The sequence below is a fragment of the Pinus tabuliformis genome, chromosome 9 (genome assembly GCF_031772625.1).
Source record: "Pinus tabuliformis cultivar Carrire ecotype Pingquan chromosome 9, CPIR1, whole genome shotgun sequence".
Taxonomy (NCBI): Eukaryota; Viridiplantae; Streptophyta; class Pinopsida; order Pinales; family Pinaceae; genus Pinus; species Pinus tabuliformis.
This window is the reverse complement of record NC_142307.1, coordinates 195,233,949-195,245,210: the sequence shown is the minus strand read 5'-3', so window position 1 is coordinate 195,245,210 and position 11,262 is coordinate 195,233,949. Positions and strand designations below refer to the sequence as shown.

General features: G+C 40.2%; 2 pseudogenes; both read right to left on the bottom strand.

Annotated features, from left to right (window-relative positions):
* Nucleotides 1-2,084: 2,084 nt before the first annotated feature.
* LOC149147810 (rhomboid-like protein 11, chloroplastic) lies at nt 2,085-2,596 on the bottom strand (annotated as a pseudogene).
* A 162-nt stretch (nt 2,597-2,758) lies between these two features.
* LOC149147809 (uncharacterized) lies at nt 2,759-3,594 on the bottom strand (annotated as a pseudogene).
* Between the last annotated feature and the right edge of the window lie 7,668 nt (nt 3,595-11,262).

Genomic DNA, 11,262 nt, shown 5'->3' with positions numbered 1-11,262 from the left:
AACCAATATAATAGATCTGCTCATTAGTACCACTGTAAAATCCCTTCTTACTAAACAAATAACTCAACCATCATTCCACAAGGGAAAATACCACAACAAACAAACTCAACCAATATATTATGATCTATTTTATTAATTTGACCTCGAATTACATGTTGGAGCAACCTTTTGAGTTACAAAAATAGATTTTTGGAAGCCCATAAAAAACCATGCCTAATGGCATGATTTGCTGGGAAAATAGGAGATGATGACAACATTGAAATGTCCCCTTGCAATTCGACCTCCATTTTGATGCCATGGCTTAACAAATGATGGCTCAAATTGCTGAGAAAATACGAACTAAAGATGGAACATATGACCTCACAATAATCCCACAATCTTTGGTTGTACCCATGACTTGGCAATGAAATGAATCTCTCGCAATAAATACCCCTATGAAAGATCTAAGTGATCTTTCCTTTTTACCAACTAGGGTGGATTTGTTTCACCACTAAAACCAATTTGCTCAAGGGTCTCACTCTTAGCGATCCAAAGCCACAATACCTCTCCAAATAGATATGATGAAATGATTATGCATGCCACAAGGGTGAGCTCTAATCTCTCTTTTATCATCAGAATACCATGGGTCTTTGTTTTTCTTCTTCTTAATTTTTTTTAATATTTCCTTTTACTTGTTTGTCTAAACGAATGTCACGTGCACATGTTGTTTTTTCACCCTAATGGAATTTAAATAATCAAATTAATTGATCTGCTTCTTGATTGACTATAACCTACGAGAACCAAATTGATCTAAATCTTGGGGAGGGTCCCAAGATCTGAGTAATTTCCACACTAAGAAAAGAACAAAAATAACCCAAACCAAAAAAGTAAATCATGAACCAATTTTTATTAGATCAGAAAATGATAGTTGCAACTACATTATGCTGGAAAATTTGTCCTCTTACAAAAAGAGGCTCGTTATTTATAACATTTTTTAGTTACATTACCATGGGTAAATACCATGGGTGGATTTCCATTCGGATCATTACCATGGGTAAATACCATGCGCAGATTTTCATTCGGATCATTCCTCCCTCCTTGAGAAGCAATGGTCCCCATTGTGTGAAGTTCCCTCCAGAGAAGCTTTTGTCGAAGATGAGTTGTGGATGACCAAGTGTTGTCGAAGACAAGGGTTTTGTGTGGTTGACCCATAACCGAGGGTTTGTGGATGACCCGTAACCATGATGCACAAAGATCTAAGGATAGAGATACCCTGTAATGCTTGTGAGCCAACTGTGATATTGACAATGTGTGGCCAAGCAAATGGATTTTGTTGGCAAGGGTTTTGTATGGCTGACCCATAACCATGATGAACGAAGAGCCAAGGATAGAGATACCCTGTAATGTTGGTGGGCCAACTGTGAGGTGGATAGTGTGTGGCCGAGCAAATGGACTTCGTTGGAAAATGGTTTTGTGTGGTTGACCCATAACCATGATGAACAAAGAGTCGATGATAGAGATACCCTGTAATGTTGGTGGGCCAACTGTGAGGTGGACAATGTGTGGCCAAGCAAATGGACTTCGTTGGCAAAGGGTTTTATGTGGTTGAACCATAACCATAATGAACGAGGGTTCGAGGATAGAGATACCATGTAATGAACCTCGAGATCACTTGTCGATCTATTTGGTAGAGATCTGGTGGCTTATCTTTATAGATTCTCACCATCCAATGAGATGTTGTAAAGACGTCATCCAAGTAATCAAGTTTCACATTTTTTGGTCCTGTGGCTGTGAGTTGATAGGCCAACCATGAAATTGCCTTAGCATTAGAAGGGATACTTTGTCGCAACCAAAAATATTCTTTAAGATCAAGTTTCACATTTTTTGGTCATGTGGTTGTGAGTTGATAGGCCGACCATGAAATTGCCTTGGCATTAGAAGGAATACTTTGTCGCAACCAAAAATATTCTTTAAGATAGTAAGAAAAGATAACCTTATCACCATAAACACCCCTAGCTGCAAGAAAATCATAATACAAAGTTCTAACATACACTATACACTATTGTTCTAGAAATAATGAGCCATGAACCACTATTTGCTCCATCTCATGCAAAAGATTCTCCCTCCTTGTCCACCAATTTTCCAAGAATGCATAAGAAAAATAAGTGGCCGGAAAGGTGGCTCCATTTAACATGACAACAAACAATTGTAATGAGATGGTACCATTTAAGAAAGTCGTGATGAGGATAGAGGCGTCTGATTGGAAAACTTTGTAACCAATGATATCGTATAGATTGCAATGTTGAGAAATAGAAGCCAAAATATCGCTCTGATAGATCTTTGTCTTCATGGAGGAAATGACGATTTATCATGTTCCAATTGAAGTATTATATCTGAAGTCATCCGGTGGGGATTGGAGCTGGCTTGTGTTCGAAGTAGAGGAATTTTGTTTGACCGCAAATGTGTGGGAATTGCATGTACCCAAAAAAACCTGCAATGGTGGCTTGGGTGTAAGCCAGCCCTTGGTGGTATAATTCTCATATGACAGCTCACTCCATAAGCATGGAACAGTTGAGAAATTTGTCACTAGTTTGGTGTGATAACTTGGTGCATTCAAAATGTGGGTATTGCATTATGATGACCTCCATGCTAGTTACAATCATGCCGAACACAATCTCCCTAGTGAGTCGAACAATGGTAGACTCGACCATATTCATGTCGAGTGCCTTCATGCCAGGCACCTTGTCGATCAAGCTAATGCTTTCGATATCGTGGTATATCAAGACCTGAGGGGCTGATACGACATCAGTGCCTCTTCTTGGTGCCCTACCATGTTCGTGTAGAGAACAATTGTGAACAACACTATGCCGGCCAGATACTAGTTGAATTGTAAGTTAGCCAGAACCTTGTCCTGCATCGTTGCTTCCTGGCTTGCGCGTTCGACCAAATCTCGGCCCTTGGTGCCCTTCATCTGGCGGCCCTCGGGGACGAGGGTCGCGATCCAGAGCACGAACCCCATGTTGATGAACCACGTCCCCTGGAGCACCAACGAAGCGGATCGCACCATTTCCACCAGAAAGCTCCTCGGGAACCCGACCTCGAGCAACGTGCAAACAAACTGACAGAGACGAGGAGCTGGAGGAGCCAGTTGTAGTGCCCCTCTGCTCCGATATGGTCGGTGGTTCAAAGGTGGAAGAGCAGCAGCTCCTGCCCGTAGGCCAGCACTACGATCATGTGCAGCACCCCCGGGGGCACCGTGAGGCTACGGACTTTAGCGCAAAGAGCCACGGAAGCGTAGATGAGGAAGAACAACGATATGGAGGAGTGCTCGAAGTTGTTGAGGTGCTCCGGCGGGATGCTCCAGTCGTCTGCCAGGGGTTGGTGCCTCTCCGGCCCGATGAACAGCTCCGCCAAGATTGATAAATAGGATCCCGCTAAATTGGTTGCCAGCTCTAAGTACTTGAACTTCCCTTTGCCAAATTTAGCGGGGGACCAGGGCTGAGTCTGGAAATCGCATGGAGATTGTGCGTAATTTCTTATGGTGTTGAATAGATGCCAAAGCCCTAGGAGCAGAAATCATGCCCTCGGTGCCACATGGCCGATAAATGTCCCCATACAACCTCTGATCCGTGAGCATGCCTTTAGCAACATCGGGGAACAGTGACATGAAGTTACTGCCAACCATGGAGAACACCACCACGAAGCTTCAGTGGCCTCGTACATGTTGGGCATCAAAGTCACCAACATGATCACATCGCCCCGATAACGCATGAATGTCCTCATTCCTCCACTCGGGGAATCGGTCACTGAAGGTTCTGGAGCAATTGCATTCTCCGAGACAGATGGCTGACTGGATGGAGGAGCGGGGGACTCGTTGTAGAACGAATGGGAGCAGCAGCAGGGGGCATTGTGTTTTCCCTTTTTGGTCTTTCTAGTCTTTGACTTGGTCTTTCCCTTGTGCTTTGGCTATTTCCGACGCTGTCGGTGGTGATGAAGACAATGTGTAATGAGAAAAACTATTGCCATTATGGATCTATTTCTACCATGATTCCACAAATGTTTTCAACAAAGAATTATGAGCAGATCTGAAAACTTTCAGTGGAAACCCTTACTGGTCCGGATCTTGGGGAGGGCCTCGATATCTGAGAAATTGTCACACCAAGAAAAGAATAAAAATAAGCAAAACCAGGAAAGTAAATCATGAGCCAATTTTTATTAGATCAAAAAATGATAGTTGCAACTACATTGCGCTAGAAAAGTTGTCCTCTTACAAAAAGAGGCTCGTTATTTATAACATTTTTTAGTTACATTACCATGAGTAAATATCATGGATGAATTTCCATTCGGATCATTACCATGAGTAAATACCATAGGCGGATTTCCATTTGGAACACAAATAGGCCACTGAGTCGTTCTCTTGGATTGACCATTCAAAGAGGGATGTTACAATACTTAACATACAATAACAAGATAAATAGAATGGAAGGCAAGATGCTTCATAGGGTTGTCACAAAATCCAATAAAAACCAATTGTGATTCAAGCAAGGTTGGCATAAATATGCCAAGTCCTAACTAAATCATTTGGGTAGTGAGCAAGAGGCCACTCAATATAATAATGATATTATCAAAAAAAACATTACATTAAGATTTAAGAAAAAGTTAAGGTGCAATAAATAATTAGAGGATAAGAGAAAATTATGACCCTACAACAAGATGTTCAACCCTAATCTGGAAGGTGTGTTAGAGAGGTGGTGGGGGGTATCATTCTTAATCTCAAGGAACATCTAGAAACAATCTTCACTCAGGGTCTAGGGAATTCCACAAACAATCAAGTAATCTTCCTCGAGGTCTTCTTCTTGCAAATGAAACTAGAATAAAGTCTGATCATTATCAATGGCAAACTAGCATCTATTATAGTTCTTATTTAGAATGAGGTTTAAAAACTTCAAAAAGTCTCATTGTAATAGGTTCTAAGAGGGCATAATCATCAAGTTGACTCTCTATTCAGTCAAGCAAATACACTCAAAATGGGGGTTCTTTAAAAAATGGGGCATATGGAACAACCGTCCATACCTTAAAATAAGTTATTGGTTATGGAGACAAGTTACATCACAATTAAACAACATATGTAATGGTACCACTATCATTCAATCTTAAGTGAGGGACCAAGATATTAGAAGAATAGCCCTCCCACTTCATGTGTGCATGAAATATTAACTCCTACTCGACTTCTTAAATCATCTTATGTTATTCATTAAGGGAAGGGTGGGATAATGGAATCCTGCATGGAAGGATCATAAAACACAACTTAGAGATAAGCACTTTTGAATTGGGAATTTTACCTGGTAAGGATTTCCCTCGACTTCTAGATTGTGTATTAGAGGTTTTGTTTAGTAAATAGAGCTCCAATAAATGTCCAATGAATTATCATTCCTCTATTTTGGCACTTAGAAATCTATTAGGTGTTTGGTATTTTGATTTTTATGCAAGTCTAGAGCATGCTTGGCGATTTTCATTCTAGATTTTTTGGCTCTGATGTTTGTGACTTCTATGCTTTGCCCCCACATTGTGTGGTCTCAAGTGTAGTATGCTAAACCCTCTTATGCTCTTGAATTCTCTATAGGTGGTAGTGTTTGTTCATTAGCAAAATCCAAGCACTAGTTAGGGATTGGAAATGTGGTAATTATTTATATGAATTTTGCATGAATTATAGATAAGCTCAAGAATTTCATAGGGTTCTTAGTAGGTGTAAGGAATCCATCAAAAGCAAAAATACTCTCTCTTTTTTGTGACTTATAAAGTCCATGAAAATGAGCATCAATGCACCTCTCAAAATGTAATGATTATGAAGACACTTGTCCAACATAAGCATCAAATTGATATTTTGCAAGTAGAATTCTCTATGCTAAGAAGTGTGGTTTACAATCTCAACAAATGATCTCAGTCCATTATCTCCAACCACAAGATGCTAGTGAATTTAATTCAGGACTATTTCAAGGAGGAAGATAGTTTCCTTTAAATGATGGAAGATATGGGCCTAAGTAACCACGACCCTCATCTTTCCAACACTGGATAGGAAGAAGCCTACAACCACCACATTTTCATTTATATTTATGTATATTAGGAAAATCATGCCAACAATATCTATGCAATCATCATTGTTATGTCACTGCTTATGCAGTGACATCTATGATCGGTTCAAAGCTATTAGTTTGTCTGTACTAGTGAAATTTTTCAAATCTCCATAGTTAATTTTAGGATTTTGGCTGAAATTTTTCTCTGACGTCAACGCGCCGTCGCATCCCCGACTCTGGAATTCGTTGGTAGACGTCATCCTGCCATGCATGGTAGATAAGATTTAATAGTCTAAGTGCAGGGAAGGGCAATCTTTCATACAACTAGGAGTTAACTTGGGTTGCTTTGAGCTCTGGTGGTGTTAATTTCATTTTAAGAGTGTTGGTGGAGAATTTATTATTATGGTTAATGGATCATTGAGAAGCAGATTTAGCTATTTTTTTGTTCAAAGTGGTTGTTTTATTTTTTCTTGGTGTTGTGGCACTCATTGAGGCTGGATTTCCTATTTCTATGCCTATGTTTTATGTATGGATTTACTTCTCATTGTCAGGTTTTCCTTGTTACCATGGTTTTCAGTGGGTGTGTGCAGTAAGCTTTTTGTGTGTAATGTTGAAGTTGTTTGGCTATGTGGCATGTTGAAAAATGTGCAACAAGAAATGCTAAATTTAGAATGTGCTAAAAATAGACCTGCTAAAAATAGCATGTCTAAAAATAGCAGTTTGGCCAGTGAGGTCATTGGCCACATTGGGTGAGAGGTGAAACTACTAAAAATAGAAAGTTCTAAAAATATCATTTCTGGGTCCCTTCCTATTTATAGCAGTCCCTAGTCTATCTATAGGTAGTAAAATTAATTTTGGTCTTAACAGCAGTTGGAAATATTAATTAATTAATTCAGTTGAGTTAATTAGTTAAGGAAATTTGAATTTGAAGTCTTTGTGAGCATGCACATGAGTTGTCCCACTGATTGAGAAATTTATCCTTAATTTCCTCCACTGATTGAGGGAATAAGTATGAGTTCTATAACGAGAGAATCAGTTGACTTAGTTCTAACTAGTCAGGTCCAATTAGATTATTTTAACAAGTTGTTAAAATAATAAAATATAGTTTGTTAATGCTTGCATGCATGTGACAACTATTATTTTAGATAACTGAGAATTCACTCATGGATAACTGTTGCATGTCAGTTCTGTCAAAGACACATTTGAGATCAGATGAGGGACAATGTACTATCAGATGCTTAGATATTTCTAGTAAGTATTCCTTGCATGGAGAAGGATCTATTTCTAAGAGAAATATGTATTATAGGAGATTAGAGGACTTGTGGCCTATATATTGAGGCCTAGGTAGTCTATGATCTTCATCTTCTGATTACAGAGAGAGCAGGACAGTTATTGAGCTAATTCTTTTTGTATGTGGTTGAGGATCTCCACTTGATTGATAATACATGGTTGGGGTTTTATGCTGGTGCTTTCCCCTGGATATATCTTGTGTTATGTGTGATTATTTCTCTTGATCATTTATGCATGTTTCTAATTGATGTTGCTCATGAAATCGATTATGCTTCCGCTTAATGTTTTGTAGAAGTAGAACAAGTATTATGCTTTAGGACATTGCATATATCGGTTTGTTCTACAAGTGAAATTTCTACATGGTATCGAAGCACAGGTGATCAAGCAAGAACAATATACTAGCAGGAGAAATTCGAAGTTTATTATTTACGATATAGATCTCAAGTTCTTATCACATCTATTTCATCGATGGCATTCTATGGTTTGAGGCTTGAGTATGCCCTTGATGGCAGCTCAAACTATATAGCTTGGAAGGATCGCATGGAGGCAGTTTTGGAAGATAATGGCCTTAAGGATTTCATTGATCAAGAAATCCCTAAGCCTACTAACAAGACTGAGCAGGTGGAATGGAGGAAGTGTGTGGCTAGAGCTAGGAGAATTCTCTTGGAGGGAGTGCGAGATCACATTGTCTCAAGCCTCCATGGGAAGGAGACTCTGCATGCAATGTGGAAAACATTGAAAGATTTATATCAGAATAGCAGTGATCAAAGGAAGCTGGCACTGAAGGACAAACTTCGAAAGATCAAGTGTGAAAGGGATGAGACGATCTCTATGTATCTGACCAAGCTCATCACATGCAGGGATGAGCTTGCAAGTGTAGGGGTCATGACATTGGATGAGGATATGGTGAGTCTAGCACTCCTTAGCCTTCCTAAGAGCTGGCATAGCTACCAGGACTCGGTGAATGGAAGGGAGAAACTGCCAGATTGGGAACAACTATGGTCGGATTTGATGCAGGAGGAGATCAAACGGAGCACCAGAGACAGTTCTTCATCCATGCATGATGAGGAGAACTATGCTTTAGCGAGTAAGGTGAAGAAGGGGAAGGAGAAGGTTTCTCTTTCCGAATCCAGTTCTTCCAATGATGGGAAGAAGGTTGACAAATCGAAACTGCGATGCTTTTGTTGTCATGAGGTGGGCCATTATGCTGCAAATTGTCCACGGAGAAAATCCAAGAAGGGATCCGGGGAAGGATCTGAAGGTGAGGCACTTGCTTCACAGTTTGAGTTGGATTTCACACTCTTCGCATGCATGGTTTCATCCATGCTGGGAAGTGGTTGGTTTCTTAACAGTGGAGCTTCTTTCCACATGACCGGCAACAAGATTTTGTTCAGTACTTTGGAGGAGAAAGATCTCCAGATACTCATAGTGATGGGTAATGATGAGAATTATAGTGTCTCAGGTGTAGGCACGGTTATTTTTCAGAGGGAGCATGGATCTCGCCTTACCTTGACTGATGTCAAGTATGTACTAGGACTGAAAAGAAACTTGGTGTCGATCGCGATGCTGGAAGACAGAGGCTATGATGTAGTCTTCAATAAGGGAAAGGTTTTCCTTAGACACATCATCACTAGACAAGTGAAGCAGATTGGTTCACGGGTCAAGAACCGGTATGCTCTTGAGGTTCAAGATGCATGCAAAGCCTTGAGCAACAAGGCAACTGATGGAGACTTGGTGGTTGAGAGGGAGGGTATATTACCTCTCAACATGCAGAGCCAGAAGAAGTCTCAGACAATTGTGGAGGAGCCACGATTGGTGCAGCAGCTTTAGGAGGTTGTGGAGCAGCCACAACAGGGGAAGCTGAGAGGAGATCAAGTAGAGACAACTACTCATGCAAAGACCTCCGGTAGGGGGAAACTTCGAGCCAGGTGGGCTGAGGGATCACATGCAGCCATACCTCCAGGTAGGAGGTGGGGCGATATAAAGTGATCATCCCAGGGAGGAGGGGCAAGATCCTTGAGGTACACAACCTCTTAGATGAGACCTTGCAACAGGAGCCTCGATGTGGAGTAGCAGGAACTGACTGATTGGGTAGAGACAGATGCAGATGGAGTGGCAGAGAGAGCGACAGTGCAGGGAATCCCAAGACAGCGCATAGCTAGCAGGTTGTTGCAATGCGAGAGGCAGAAGTATTTTGCACAGTGCTAGGTGGCACAGAGATGTGTGCAATGGTGCGAGATGCATGGAGATGTTGTAGTAACGCAGATGTTAGAGAGGGAGCACTTGCCAGCAACAGGTAGAGCTTCAACATCAGAGTATGTTCCTAGCCCAACAGAGTGGTCAGTTGGGAGTGTTTTTGTTCCAAGTGTTGTTGGAGCAAGTGGATCGAGTAGATGTGTTGCATGCAGAACATTCCAGAGTTACAGGATCGGGTCCGAGAGGAAGCCTTTCTTGTTGAGAGGGAGTGTTGAAAAGTTTGCAACAAGAAATGTTAAATTTAGAATGTGCTAAAAATAGACTTGATAAAAATAGCATGTCTAAAAATAGTAGTTTGGCCAGTGAGGTCATTGGCCATATTGGGTGAGAGGTGAAACTGCTAAAAATAGAAAGTTCTAAAAATAACATTCCTGGGTCCCTTCCTATTTATAATAGTCCCTAGTCTATCTATAGGAAGTAAAATTAATTTTGGTCTTAACAGCAGTTGGAAATATTAATTAATTAATTCAGTTGAGTTAATTAGTTAAGGAAATTCAAATTTGAAGTCTTTGTGAGCATGCACATGAGTTGTCCCACTAATTGAGGAATTTATCCTTAATTTCCTCCATTGATTGAGGGAATAAGTATGAGTTCTATAATGAGAGAATCAGTTGACTTAGTTCTAACTAGTCAAGTCCAGTTATATTATTTTAACAAGTCGTTAAAATAATAAATAATAGTTTGTTAATGCTTGCATGCATGTGACAACTATTATTTTAGATAACTGAGAATTCACTCATGGATAACTGTTGCATGTCAGTTCTGTCAGAGACCCAGTTGAGATCAGATGAGGGACAGTGTACTATCAGATGCTTGGATATTTCTAGTAATTATTCCTTGCATTTAGAAGGATCTATTTCTAAGAGAAATACGTATTATAGGAGATTAGAGGACTTGTGGCATGTATATTGAGGCCTAGGTAGTCTATGATCTTCATCTTCTGATTACAGAGAGAGCAAGACAACTATTGAGCTGATTCTTTTTGTATGTGGTTGAGGATCTCCACTTGATTGATAATACATGGTTGGGGTTTTATGTTGGTGCTTTCCCCTGGATATATCTTGTGTTATGTGTGATTATTTCTCTTGATCAGTTATGCATGTTTCTACTTGATGTTGCTCATGAATTTGATTATGCTTCCGCTTAATGTTTTGTAGAAGTAGAACAAGTATTATGCTTTAGGACATTGCATATATCGGTTTGTTCTACAGGCGAAATTTCTACATGGCAGGACACAAGTTTGTCAACCTCCTCGACGACGATTTGACAGGTAAATGTATGAACATTATTTTCTGGTTTAATCGTCGTGGTGCATAATTTGGAGTTCTAATGGTTTCGTTGTTTCGCAGAATTTGCAGGTGAGGCTTTAGCATTTAGAGCATAAGAGTTGTTCAAGTAAGCAGACTGTTGGATTCTAGCAGTGGAAATATGGTAAGTTTTTAAGTTCTCTCTATCAACAAACTCTGGTTTATTGGGTTAGAAGTGTTAAACACATTGTTAGCTCAAGTTTCAATGGTTTGGATGTGTTGTACCGCCTACAAGCACCCTCCAAAATTTTGACCTGCACCAATTTCGAAGCCTCCCTTGAAGAGTTTCACTTTGATGACTTCACATGCTCGAGTTCACTCCGTGAGCTCGTGTGGTCTTTACATTCATCTTACTT